At 53.9% G+C, this 14,150-nt stretch overlaps 6 non-coding genes across 6 annotated transcripts; all 6 read right to left on the reverse strand.

The window, feature by feature from the left end:
• Positions 1-1,063: 1,063 nt before the first annotated feature.
• On the reverse strand, positions 1,064-1,144 carry LOC130847029 (small nucleolar RNA SNORD115). Its single transcript, XR_009051824.1, has one exon. It is a non-coding gene; the product is annotated as a small nucleolar RNA SNORD115 (small nucleolar RNA).
• A 2,505-nt stretch (positions 1,145-3,649) lies between these two features.
• On the reverse strand, positions 3,650-3,730 carry LOC130847030 (small nucleolar RNA SNORD115). Its single transcript, XR_009051825.1, has one exon. It is a non-coding gene; the product is annotated as a small nucleolar RNA SNORD115 (small nucleolar RNA).
• Positions 3,731-6,235: 2,505 nt separating this feature from the next.
• Positions 6,236-6,316, reverse strand: LOC130846941 (small nucleolar RNA SNORD115). Its single transcript, XR_009051736.1, has one exon. It is a non-coding gene; the product is annotated as a small nucleolar RNA SNORD115 (small nucleolar RNA).
• Positions 6,317-8,826: 2,510 nt separating this feature from the next.
• LOC130846862 (small nucleolar RNA SNORD115) lies at positions 8,827-8,907 on the reverse strand. The gene has a single exon (XR_009051657.1). It is a non-coding gene; the product is annotated as a small nucleolar RNA SNORD115 (small nucleolar RNA).
• A 2,500-nt stretch (positions 8,908-11,407) lies between these two features.
• Positions 11,408-11,488, reverse strand: LOC130847057 (small nucleolar RNA SNORD115). The gene has a single exon (XR_009051852.1). It is a non-coding gene; the product is annotated as a small nucleolar RNA SNORD115 (small nucleolar RNA).
• Positions 11,489-13,991: 2,503 nt separating this feature from the next.
• Positions 13,992-14,072, reverse strand: LOC130847040 (small nucleolar RNA SNORD115). The gene has a single exon (XR_009051835.1). It is a non-coding gene; the product is annotated as a small nucleolar RNA SNORD115 (small nucleolar RNA).
• Between the last annotated feature and the right edge of the window lie 78 nt (positions 14,073-14,150).

The raw sequence follows: 14,150 nt of genomic DNA on the forward strand, positions 1-14,150 counted from the left end.
CGGGACCACCTCTCCCCTTCAGGTCAACAGGGCCTCACGATGGACATGATAACGGGATGCCCAAGGGCTCTGCAAAGCCTTCATGGGGGAATGGACACCCAGAAGCCTTTTCTCCTCTGGAGGGGGCTCTCTAATAAGCCAGTGGCTTCCGGAGAGGTCGACCAACCCAGGATAAGCTATGGTCCTGTGTATGCATGCAGACCCCATCAGAGGCCCCATTCGGATCAAGTGGCTCCAACAAAGCACCATGATCCCTCACAGAGTCCTGGCACAACCCCATTGAAGACCACGGCATGGCTTCCAGCCCTTGAAATAACCAGCAGCATCCTGCCTCCAAGCACCTGAGGATGGGCTCCTGCCTGCCTCTCACCATCTCTAGGCAAGGGGCATGAGCCTTCCCTACTGACAGGTTTTGGGAAGCCATAAAGCACACACCACAAGGGACCATTCCCACAGTTGGGGATCATACTCTGGCGCTAGGTGCACAGAGGTCTCTAGAGATGTTCCGCCTGGGGCCAAGGAAGAAAACACTGCCTCGATGTGCTCTCTGACTAGAATACAGCTCTAATGAAGGCATGTGAGTGCACCAGATGTGAGCCCATAAATTTGGGGCAGCAGCAGACATTCCTCCTTGGTAGGCAGGAGGTTGCCAAAAGACTACCCCGTACTGGCTGCTGTGAGGGCGGCCAGCCCATAGTTCAAAATTCTCTGGGGCCTATCGGCAGCAACCAAAAGAGCCACTCACTTCCGAACATTTTGGCTGTGGTGAGTCCATTCCAAGGCTTGGCCTGAAACACAAAATTCAAAGCAGAAAGGCTTAAGGAAAGACTCCACCCATGGCTTCAGAACATGTGGGCCCTGGCACTATGCAGCAGGATAGAAAACCAAAGGTGGCAACACATCTTGGATATGTGGAAGCCATCTACACTGGGAGGAGTCTCAAGGGATTTCCTCGAGCGAGAGGCTGCTCCAACACCCACACCCAAACCCACACACACACCCACACCCAGGGCTCTGCAATGGACCAACAATGCAGGCCATCCTGCCCCTGGATCCCTCTGTTAGGCCTCAGCGTAATCCTATTGAGCATGATTTTTTGGTCATCAGCTCTCTTCAGGACCATATGAGTTCTCATCCTCGACCCAACTGAGGCCCTCCTCACTCACCTGCGCCCTGCCACATGTGAAGGCTTACCTCAGATGCTTCCTGGAAAGAAGGATGCCTGAAGGCATGTGCCATTCTGTCGAATCCACGTGCTGGGCCAAGGCTCATGGTGATTGCCCTAGGGAACATAGGCCAAACACAGATCTTCATTTCTCTGGGGACGATGGCTGCCAAGAGGTGAGAAGGACAGCTGTGAGAACTCCAACTCCATGCTAGATGCATTGGGGGACGTGTGTGCCACACGCTCATGCATCGAATGATGCTACAAGAAATACCTGCAGCAATACATCCAGGAACATAGGGCCCAAATGTACCTCCACGCAGAGACAGGAACACATAGCTGAAACGCATACAAACAGCTCCCTACATAGCTTCCTTCCTGCCTCCCTTCCTCCAGAATGCTCTAGCTCCCTCCCTTTCGACCCTCGTCCTTGGCTCACTCCCTCCATCCATCCATACTTACAAAGATGAAGGCATGAGTGGACAGGTGGATCAATGCCATCTTATGTAACTTAATACTGTGTCAGAGGCAGATGAAATAACCAGCACCTATATGTCTCCCCAGGGAAGGACTAGCCTCATGGATCCTCCAGGCAGCACAAGGCCTGGCACCAGGTCTGCTTGGTGGGGAAAACACTGGGGGTGTTTCTGGGGGGAATGGAGACATTCCTCTGGGCCCGACCCTGGTGTGGGCAAGCGTGTGCTGGCCGATGTCACACTCGGCTTGTCCATATGCACAACACCCAGACAATGAGGCCTTTATGTCCCACACAGTGGACATTCACAGGAGCTGGAGGGAGCTCTCTTGGTAGGCAGGGGCTCCCGTAGAGGAAGGCCGGCCCAAGAGATGCCACAGGCCTGTATCTGTATGCAAAACCCATGAAAGGGCCTGTGTGAGAAAACTGGCCTATCTGAGGGCCCATGATCCCTCACAGAGACCTGGGAAACCCCATTCCAGCAAGGGACCAGCCCTTCAGCTCTCACAAGAGCCAAGAGCATCTAGCTGCCAAGTCCCTGATGAAGGGTCCTTGCTGCCTCTCAACACCCCAAGGCCTGGCCCCACATCCTCCCAACCAACACTTCTTGGAAGTCACTCAAGCACACCCCACAACTGACCATAAGCTCAGTACATCCTCGTGCTCTGCCTCGACATGCACAGAGATCTGCGTGGATGCTCCCCAGGGCAATACGTATTGAAATGGTGCCTCTATGGTCAGTCTTACTACACTTCAGGTCAATCGAGTTGAATTTCAAGGCCCGCATTCCGATCTGGTGGATGGGGAGCCATGTCAAGCATTCCTCCTTGGGGAGCACAGAAATTCCCAAACAGGGCCATTTTCTTCTGTGGCAGCATTCCCTACTGTGGCCCGTGCAAGGCCACCAAACAACAGCCATGCAGCTACACCCTCCTCAGCCCACATCCCGGGACCACCCCTCCCCTTCAGGTGAACAGGGCCTCACGATGGACATGATAACGGGATGCCCAAGGGCTCTGCAAAGCCTTCATGGGGGAATGGACACCCAGAAGCCTTTTCTCCTCTGGAGGGGGCTCTCTGACAAACCAGTGGCTTCCGGAGAGGACGACCAACCCAGGAGAAGCTATGGTCCTGTGTATGCATGCAGACCCCATCAGAGGCCCCATTCGGATCAAGTGGCTCCAACAAAGCACCATGATCCCTCACAGAGTCCTGGCACAACCCCATTGAAGACCACGGCATGGCTTCCAGCCCTTGAAATAACCAGCAGCATCCTGCCTCCAAGCACCTGAGGATGGGCTCCTGCCTGCCTCTCACCATCTCTAGGCAGGGGGCATGAGCCTTCCCTACTGACAGGTTTTGGGAAGCCATAAAGCACACACCACAAGGGACCATTCCCTCAGTTGGGGATCATACTCTGGCGCTAGGTGCACAGAGGTCTCTAGAGATGTTCCGCCTGGGGCCAAGGAAGAAAACACTGCCTCGATGTGCTCTCTGACTAGAATACAGCTCTAATGAAGGCATGTGAGTGCACCAGATGTGAGCCCATAAATTTGGGGCAGCAGCAGACATTCCTCCTTGGTAGGCAGGAGGTTGCCAAAAGACTACCCTGTACTGGCTGCTGTGAGGGCGGCCAGCCCATAGTTCAAAATTCTCTGGGGCCTATCGGTAGCAACCAAAAAGCCACTCACTGCGGAACATTCTGGCTGTGGTGAGCCCATGCCAAGGCTGGGCCTGAAACAGAAAATTCAAAGCAGAAAGGCTTTAGGAAAGACTCAACCCATGGCTTCAGAACATGTGGGCCCTGGCACTATGGAGCAGGATAGAAAACCAAATGTGGCAACACATCTTGGATATGTGGAATCCTCCTACACTGGGAGGAGTCTCAAGTGATTTCCTCGAGGGAGAGGCTGCTCCAACACCCACACCCAAACCCACACACACACCCACACCCAGGGCTCTGCAATGGACCAACAATTCAGGCCATCCTGCCCCTGGATCCCTCTGTTAGGCCTCAGCGTAATCCTATTGAGCATGATTTTTTGGTCATCAGCTCTCTTCAGGACCATATGAGTTCTCATCCTCGACCCAACTGAGGCCCTCCTCACTCACCTGCGCCCTGCCACATGTGAAGGCTTACCTCAGATGCTTCCTGGAAAGAAGGATGCCTGAAGGGATGTGCCATTCTGTCGAATCCACGTGCTGGGCCAAGGCTCATGGTGATTGCCCTAGGGAACATAGGCCAAACACAGATCTTCATTTCTCTGGGGACGATGGCTGCCAAGAGGTGAGAAGGACAGCTGTGAGAACTCCAACTCCATGCTACATGCATTGGGGGACGTGTGTGCCACACGCTCATGCATCGAATGATGCTACAAGAAATACCTGCAGCAATACATCCAGGAACATAGGGCCCAAATGTACCTCCACGCAGAGACAGGAACACATAGCTGAAACGCATACAAACAGCTCCCTACAGAGCTTCCTTCCTGCCTCCCTTCCTCCAGAATGCTCTAGCTCCCTCCCTTTCGACCCTCGTCCTTGGCTCACTCCCTCCATCCATCCATACTTACAAAGATGAAGGCATGAGTGGACAGGTGGATCAATGCCATCTTATGTAACTTAATACTGTGTCAGAGGCAGATGAAATAACCAGCACCTATATGTCTCCCCAGGGAAGGACTAGCCTCATGGATCCTCCAGGCAGCACAAGGCCTGGCACCAGGTCTGCTTGGTGGGGAAAACACTGGGGGTGTTTCTGGGGGGAATGGAGACATTCCTCTGGGCCCGACCCTGGTGTGGGCAAGCGTGTGCTGGCCGATGTCACACTCGGCTTGTCCATGTGCACAACACCCAGACAATGAGGCCTTTATGTCCCACACAGTGGACATTCACAGGAGCTGGAGGGAGCTCTCTTGGTAGGCAGGGGCTCCCGTAGAGGAAGGCCGGCCCAAGAGATGCCACAGGCCTGTATCTGTATGCAAAACCCATGAAAGGGCCTGTCTGAGAAAACTGGCCTATCTGAGGGCCCATGATCCCTCACAGAGACCTGGGAAACCCCATTCCAGCAAGGGACCAGCCCTTCAGCTCTCACAAGAGCCAAGAGCATCTAGCTGCCAAGTCCCTGATGAAGGGTCCTTGTTGCCTCTCAACACCCCAAGGCCTGGCCCCACATCCTCCCAACCAACACTTCTTGGAAGTCACTCAAGCACACCCCACAACTGACCATAAGCTCAGTACATCCTCGTGTTCTGCCTCGACATGCACAGAGATCTGCGTGGATGCTCCCCAGGGCAATACGTATTGAAATGGTGCCTCCATGGTCAGTCTTACTACACTTCAGGTCAATGGAGTTGAATTTCAAGGCCCACATTCCGATCTGGTGGATGGGGAGCCATGTCAAGCATTCCTCCTTGGGGAGCACAGAGATTCCCAAACAGGGCCAATTTCTTCTGTGGCAGCATTCCCTACTGTGGCCCGTGCAAGGCCACCAAACAACAGCCATGCAGCTACACCCTCCTCAGCCCACATCCCGGGACCACCCCTCCCCTTCAGGTCAACAGGGCCTCACGATGGACATGATAACGGGATGCCCAAGGGCTCTGCAAAGCCTTCATGGGGGAATGGACACCCAGAAGCCTTTTCTCCTCTGGAGGGGGCTCTCTGACAAACCAGTGGCTTCCGGAGAGGACGACCAACCCAGGAGAAGCTATGGTCCTGTGTATGCATGCAGACCCCATCAGAGACCCCATTCGGATCAAGTGGCTCCAACAAAGCACCATGATCCCTCACAGAGTCCTGGCACAACCCCATTGAAGACCACGGCATGGCTTCCAGCCCTTGAAATAACCAGCAGCATCCTGCCTCCAAGCACGTGAGGATGGGCTCCTGCCTGCCTCTCACCATCTCTAGGCAGGGGGCATGAGCCTTCCCTACTGACAGGTTTTGGGAAGCCATAAAGCACACACCACAAGGGACCATTCCCTCAGTTGGGGATCATACTCTGGCGCTAGGTGCACAGAGGTCTCTAGAGATGTTCCGCCTGGGGCCAAGGAAGAAAACACTGCCTCGATGTGCTCTCTGACTAGAATACAGCTCTAATGAAGGCATGTGAGTGCACCAGATGTGAGCCCATAAATTTGGGGCAGCAGCAGACATTCCTCCTTGGTAGGCAGGAGGTTGCCAAAAGACTACCCTGTACTGGCTGCTGTGAGGGCGGCCAGCCCATAGTTCAAAATTCTCTGGGGCCTATCGGTAGCAACCAAAAAGCCACTCACTGCGGAACATTCTGGCTGTGGTGAGCCCATGTCAAAGCTGGGCCTGAAACAGAAAATTCAAAGCAGAAAGGCTTTAGGAAAGACTCCACCCATGGCTTCAGAACATGTGGGCCCTGGCACTATGGAGCAGGATAGAAAACCAAATGTGACAACACATCTTGGATATGTGGAATCCTCCTACACTGGGAGGAGTCTCAAGTGATTTCCTCGAGGGAGAGGCTGCTCCAACACCCACACCCAAACCCACACACACACCCACACCCAGGGCTCTGCAATGGACCAACAATGCAGGCCATCCTGCCCCTGGATCCCTCTGTTAGGCCTCAGCGTAATCCTATTGAGCATGATTTTTTGGTCATCAGCTCTCTTCAGGACCATATGAGTTCTCATCCTTGACCCAACTGAGGCCCTCCTCACTCACCTGCGCCCTGCCACATGTGAAGGCTTACCTCAGATGCTTCCTGGAAAGAAGGATGCCTGAAGGGATGTGCCATTCTGTCGAATCCACGTGCTGGGCCAAGGCTCATGGTGATTGCCCTAGGGAACATAGGCCAAACACAGATCTTCATTTCTCTAGGGACGATGGCTGCCAAGAGGTGAGAAGGACAGCTGTGAGAACTCCAACTCCATGCTACATGCATTGGGGGACGTGTGTGCCACACGCTCATGCATCGAATGATGCTACAAGAAATACCTGCAGCAATACATCCAGGAACATAGGGCCCAAATGTACCTCCACGCAGAGACAGGAACACATAGCTGAAACGCATACAAACAGCTCCCTACATAGCTTCCTTCCTGCCTCCCTTCCTCCAGAATGCTCTAGCTCCCTCCCTTTCGACCCTCGTCCTTGGCTCACTCCCTCCATCCATCCATACTTACAAAGATGAAGGCATGAGTGGACAGGTGGATCAATGCCATCTTATGTAACTTAATACTGTGTCAGAGGCAGATGAAATAACCAGCACCTATATGTCTCCCCAGGGAAGGACTAGCCTCATGGATCCTCCAGGCAGCACAAGGCCTGGCACCAGGTCTGCTTGGTGGGGAAAACACTGGGGGTGTTTCTGGGGGGAATGGAGACATTCCTCTGGGCCCCACCCTGGTGTGGGCAAGCGTGTGCTGGCCGATGTCACACTCGGCTTGTCCATGTGCACAACACCCAGACAATGAGGCCTTTATGTCCCACACAGTGGACATTCACAGGAGCTGGAGGGAGCTCTCTTGGTAGGCAGGGGCTCCCGTAGAGGAAGGCCGGCCCAAGAGATGCCACAGGCCTGTATCTGTATGCAAAACCCATGAAAGGGCCTGAGTGAGAAAACTGGCCTATCTGAGGGCCCATGATCCCTCACAGAGACCTGGGAAACCCCATTCCAGCAAGGGACCAGCCCTTCAGCTCTCACAAGAGCCAAGAGCATCTAGCTGCCAAGTCCCTGATGAAGGGTCCTTGTTGCCTCTCAACACCCCAAGGCCTGGCCCCACATCCTCCCAACCAACACTTTTGGAAGTCACTCAAGCACACCCCACAACTGACCATAAGCTCAGTACATCCTCGTGCTCTGCCTCGACATGCATAGAGATCTGCGTGGATGCTCCCCAGGGCAATACGTATTGAAATGGTGCCTCCATGGTCAGTCTTACTACACTTCAGGTCAATCGAGTTGAATTTCAAGGCCAGCATTCCGATCTGGTGGATGGGGAGCCATGTCAAGCATTCCTCCTTGGGGAGCACAGAGATTCCCAAACAGGGCCATTTTCTTCTGTGGCAGCATTCCCTACTCTGGCCCGTGCAAGGCCACCAAACAACAGCCATGCAGCTACACCCTCCTCAGCCCACATCCCGGGACCACCCCTCCCCTTCAGGTGAACAGGGCCTCACGATGGACATGATAACGGGATGCCCAAGGTCTCTGCAAAGCCTTCATGGGGCAATGGACACCCAGAAGCCTTTTCTCCTCTGGAGGGGGCTCTCTGACAAACCAGTGGCTTCCGGAGAGGACGACCAACCCAGGAGAAGCTATGGTCCTGTGTATGCATGCAGACCCCATCAGAGGCCCCATTCGGATCAAGTGGCTCCAACAAAGCACCATGATCCCTCACAGAGTCCTGGCACAACCCCATTGAAGACCACGGCATGGCTTCCAGCCCTTGAAATAACCAGCAGCATCCTGCCTCCAAGCACCTGAGGATGGGCTCCTGCCTGCCTCTCACCATCTCTAGGCAGGGGGCATGAGCCTTCCCTACTGACAGGTTTTGGGAAGCCATAAAGCACACACCACAAGGGACCATTCCCTCAGTTGGGGATCATACTCTGGCGCTAGGTGCACAGAGGTCTCTAGAGATGTTCCGCCTGGGGCCAAGGAAGAAAACACTGCCTCGATGTGCTCTCTGACTAGAATACAGCTCTAATGAAGGCATGTGAGTGCACCAGATGTGAGCCCATAAATTTGGGGCAGCAGCAGACATTCCTCCTTGGTAGGCAGGAGGTTGCCAAAAGACTACCCTGTACTGGCTGCTGTGAGGGCGGCCAGCCCATAGTTCAAAATTCTCTGGGGCCTATCGGTAGCAACCAAAAAGCCACTCACTGCGGAACATTCTGGCTGTGGTGAGCCCATGCCAAGGCTGGGCCTGAAACAGAAAATTCAAAGCAGAAAGGCTTTAGGAAAGACTCCACCCATGGCCTCAGAACATGTGGGCCCTGGCACTATGGAGCAGGATAGAAAACCAAAGGTGGTAACACATCTTGGATATGTGGAAGCCTCCTACACTGGGAGGAGTCTCAAGGGATTTCCTCGAGGGAGAGGCTGCTCCAACACCCACAACCACACACACACCCACACACACACCCACACCCAGGGCTTTGCAATGGACCAAAAATGCAGGCCATCCTGCCCCTGGATCCCTCTGTTAGGCCTCAGCATAATCCTATTGAGCATGATTTTTTGGTCATCAGCTCTCTTCAGGACCATATGAGTTCTCATCATCGACCCAACTGAGGCCCTCCTCACTCAGCTGTGCCCTGCCACTTGTGAAGGCTTACCTCAGATGCTTCCTGGAAAGAAGGATGCCTGAAGGGATGTGCCATTCTGGTGAATCGACGTGCTGGGCCAAGGCTCATGGTGATAGCCCTAGGGAACATAGGCCAAACACAGATCTTCATTTCTCTGGGGACGATGGCTGCCAAGAGGTGAGAAGGACAGCTGTGAGAACTCCAACTCCATGCTAGATGCATTGGGGGACGTGTGTGCCACATGCTCATGCATCGAATGATGCTACAAGAAATACCTGCAGCAATACATCCAGGAACATAGGGCCCAAATGTAGCTCCACACAGCGAAAGGAACACATAGCAGAAACGCATACAAACAGCTCCCTACATAGCTTCCTTCCTGCCTCCCTTCCTCCAGAATGCTCTAGCTCCCTCCCTTTCGACCCTCGTCCTTGGCTCACTTCCTCCATCCATCCATACTTACAAAGATGAAGGCATGAGTGGACAGGTGGATCAATGCCATCTTATGTACCTTAATACTGTGTCAGGGGCAGATGAAGGAACCAGTACGTATATGTCTCCCCAGGGAAGGACTAGCCTCATGTATCCTCCAGGCAGCACAAGGCCTTGCACCAGGTCTGCTAGGTGGGGAAAACACTGGGGGTGTTTCTGGGGGGATTGGAGACATTCCTCTGGGCCCCACCCTGCTGTGGGCAAGCGTGTGATGGCCGATGTCACACTCTGCTTGTCCATGTGCACAACACCCAGACAATGAGGCCTTTATGTCCCACACAGTGGACATTGACAGGAGCTCGAGGGAGCTCTCTTGGTAGGCAGAGGCTCCCGTAGAGGAAGGCCATCCCAAGAGATGCCACAGGCCTGTATCTGTATGTAGAACTCATGAAAGGGCCTGTCCGAGACAACTGGCCTATCTGACGGCCCATGATCCCTCACAGAGACCTGGGAAACCCCATTCCAGCAAGGGACCTGCCCTTCAGCTCTCACAAGAGCCAAGAGCATCTAGCTGCCAAGTCCCTGATGAAGGGTCCTTATTGCCTCTCACCACCTCCAGGCCTGGCCCCACATCCTCCCAACCAACACTTCTTGGAAATCACTCAAGCAGAACCCACAACTGACCATAAGCTAAGTCCATCCTCGTGCTCTGCCTCCACATGCACAGAGATCTGCGTGGTTGCTCCCCAGGGCAACACGTAATGAAATGGTGCCTCCATGGTCAGTCTTACCACAATTCAGGTCAATCGAGATGAATTTCAAGACCCACATTCCGATCTGGTGGAAGGGGAGCCACGTCAAGCATTCCTCCTTGGGGAGCACAGAGATTCCCAAACAGGGCCAATTTCTTCTGTGGCAGCATTCCCTACTGTGGCCCGTGCAAGGCCACCAAACAACAGCCATGCAGCTACACCCTCCTCAGCCCACATCCCCGGACCACCCCTCCCCTTCAGGTCAACAGGGCCTCACGATGGACATGATAACGGGATGCCCAAGGGCTCTGCAAAGCCTTCACGGGGGAATGGACACCCAGAAGCCTTTTCTCCTCTGGAGGGGGCTCTCTGACAAACCAGTGGCTTCCGGAGAGGACGACCAACCCAGGAGAAGCTATGGTCCTGTGTATGCATGCAGACCCCATCAGAGGCCCCATTCGGATCAAGTGGCTCCAACAAAGCACCATGATACCTCAGAGAGTCCTGGCACAACCCCATTGAAGACCAGGGCATGGCTTCCAGCCCTTGAAATAACCAGCAGCATCCTGCCTCCAAGCACCTGAGGATGGGCTCCTGCCTGCGTCTCACCATCTCTAGGCAGGGGGCATGAGCCTTCCCTACTGACAGGTTTTGGGAAGCCATAAAGCACACACCACAAGGGGCCATTCCCTCAGTTGGTGATCATACTCTGGCGCTAAGTGCACAGAGGTCTCTAGAGATGTTCTGCTTGGGGCCAAGGAAGAAAACACTGCCTCGATGTGCTCTTTGACTAGAATACAGCTCTAATGAAGGCATGTGAGTGCACCAGATGTGAGCCCATTAATTTGGGGCAGCAGGAGATATTCCTCCTTGGTAGGCAGGAGGTTACCAAAAGACTACCCTGTACTGGCTGCTGTGAGGGCGGCTAGCCCATAGTTTAAAATTCTCTGGGGCCTATCGGTAGCAACTAAAAGAGCCACTCACTGCGAAACATTCTGGCTGTGGTGAGTCCATGCCAAGGTTTGCCCTGAAACACAAAATTCAAAGCAGAAAGGCTTAAGGAAAGACTCCACCCATGGCCTCAGAACATGTGGGCCCTGGCACTAGGGAGCAGGATAGAAAACCAAAGGTGGCAACACATCTTGGATATGTGGAAGCCATCTACACTGGGAGGAGTCTCAAGGGATTTCCTCGAGGGAGAGGCTGCTCCAACACCCACACCCACACCCACACCCACACCCAGGGCTCTGCAATGGACCAAAAATCCAGGCCATCCTGCCCCTGGATCCCTCTGTTAGGCGTCAGCATAATCGTATTGAGCATGATTTTTTGGTCATCAGCTCTCTTCAGGACCATATGAGTTCTCATCATCGACCCAACTGAGGCCCTCCTCACTCACCTGCGCCCTGCCACATGTGAAGGCTTACCTCAGATGCTTCCTGGAAAGAAGGATGCCTGAAGGGATGTGCCATTCTGTCGAATCCACGTGCTGGGCCAAGGCTCATGGTGATTGCCCTAGGGAACATAGACCAAACACATATCTTCATTTCTCTGGGGACGGTGGCTGCCAAGAGGTGAGAAGGACAGCTGTGAGAACTCCAACTCCATGCTAGATGCATTGGGGGACGTGTGTGCCACACGCTCATGCATCGAATGATGCTACAAGAAATACCTGCAGCAATATATCCAGGAACATAGGGCCCAAATGTAGCTCCATGCAGAGACAGGAACACATAACTGAAACGCATACAAACAGCTCCCTACATAGCTTCCTTCCTGCCTCCCTTCCTCTATAATGCTCTAGCTCCCTCCCTTTCGACCCTCGTCCTTGGCTCACTCCCTCCATCCATCCATACTTACAAAGATGAAGGCATGAGTGGACAGGTGGATCAATGCCATCTTATGTACCTTAATACTGTGTCAGGGGCAGATGAAATAACCAGTACGTATATGTCTCCCCAGGGAAGGACTAGCCTCATGGATCCTCCAAGCAGCACAAGGCCTGGCACCAGGTCTGCTTGGCGAGGAAAACACTGGGGGTGTGTCTGGGGGAATGGAGACATTCCTCTGGGCCCCACCCTTGTGTGGGCAAGCGTGTGCTGGCCGATGTCACACTCGGCTTGTCCATGTGCACAACACCCAGACAATGAGGCCTTTATGTCCCACGCATTGGACATTCAAAGGAGCTGGAGGGAGCTCTCTTGGTAGGCAGAGGCTCCCTTATAGGAAGGCCATCCCAAGAGATGCCACAGGCCTGTATCTGTATGTAGAACTCATGAAAGGGCCTGTCCGAGACAACTGGCCTATCTGACGGCCCATGATCCCTCACAGAGACCTGGGAAACCCCATTCCAGCAAGAAACCTGCCCTTCAGCTCTCACAAGAGCCAAGAGCATCTAGCTGCCAAGTCCCTGATGAAGGGTCCTTGTTGCCTCTCACCACCTCCAGGCCTTGACCCACATCCTCCCAACCAACACTTCTTGGAAGTCACTCAAGCACACCCCACAACTGACCATAAGCTCAGTCCATCCTCGTGCTCTGCCTCGACATGCACAGAGATCTGCGTGGTTGCTCCCCAGGGCAACACGTAATGAAATGGTGCCTCCATGGTCAGTCTTACCACAATTCAGGTCAATCGAGATGAATTTCAAGACCCACATTCCGATCTGGTGGATGGGGAGCCACGTCAAGCATTCCTCCTTGGGGAGCACAGAGATTCCCAAACAGGGCCAATTTCTTCTGTGGCAGCATTCCCTACTGTGGCCCGTGCAAGGGCACCAAACAACAGCCATGCAGCTACACCCTCCTCAGCCCACATCCCGGGACCACCCCTCCCCTTCAGGTCAACAGGGCCTCACGATCGATATGATAACGGGATGCCCAAGGGCTCTGCAAAGCCTTCATGGGGGAAAGGACACCCAGAAGCCTTTTCTCCTCTGGAGGGGGCTCTCTGACAAACCAGTGGCTTCCGGAGAGGAAGACCAACGCAGGAGAAGCTATGGTCCTGTGTATGCATGCAGATCCCATCAGAGGCCCCATTCGGATCAAGTGGCTCCAACAAAGCACCATGATCCCTCACAGAGTCCTGGCACAACCCCATTGAAGACCAGGGCATGTCTTCCAGCCCTTGAAATAACCAGCAGCATCCTGCCTCCAAGCACCTGAGGATGGGCTCCTGCCTGCCTCTCACCATCTCTAGCAGGGGGCATGAGCCTTCCCTACTGACAGGTTTTGGGAAAGCATAAAGCACACACCACAAGGCACCATTCCCTCAGTTGGTGATCATACTCTGGCGCTAGGTACACAGAGGTCTCTAGAGATGTTCCGCCTGGGGCCAAGGAAGAAAACACTGCCTCGATGTGCTCTCTGACTAGAATACAGCTCTAATGAAGGCATGTGAGTGCACCAGATGTGAGCTCATAAATTTGGGGCAGCAGCAGACATTCCTCCTTGGTAGGCAGGAGGTTGCCAAAAGACTACCCTGTACTAGCTGCTGGGAGGGCGGCTAGCCCATAGTTTCAAATTCTCTGGGGCCTATCGGTAGCAACTAAAAGAGCCACTCACTGCGAAACATTCTGGCTGTGGTGAGTCCATTCCAAGGCTTGCCTTGAAACACAAAATTCAAAGCAGAAAGGCTTAAGGAAAGACTCCACCCATGGCCTCAGAACATGTGGGCCCTGGCACTAGGGAGCAGGATAGAAAACCAAAGGTGGCAACACATCTTGGATATGTGGAAGCCTCCTACACTCGGAGGAGTCTCAAGGGTTTTCCCCGAGGGAGAGGCTGCTCCAACACCGAGACCCAAACCAACACCCACACCCACACCCAGGGCTCTGCAATGGACCAAAAATGCAGGCCATCCTGCCCCTGGTCCCTATGTTAGGCCTCAGCATAATCCAATTGAGCATGATTTTTTGGTCATCAGCTCTCTTCAGGACCATATGAGTTCTCACCATCGACCCAACTGAGGCCCTCCTCACTCACCTGCGCCCTGCCACATGTGAAGGCTTACCTCAGATGCTTCCTGGAAAGAAGGATGC

This window comes from Hippopotamus amphibius, chromosome 2 (assembly GCF_030028045.1).
Source record: "Hippopotamus amphibius kiboko isolate mHipAmp2 chromosome 2, mHipAmp2.hap2, whole genome shotgun sequence".
NCBI lineage: Eukaryota > Metazoa > Chordata > Mammalia > Artiodactyla > Hippopotamidae > Hippopotamus > Hippopotamus amphibius.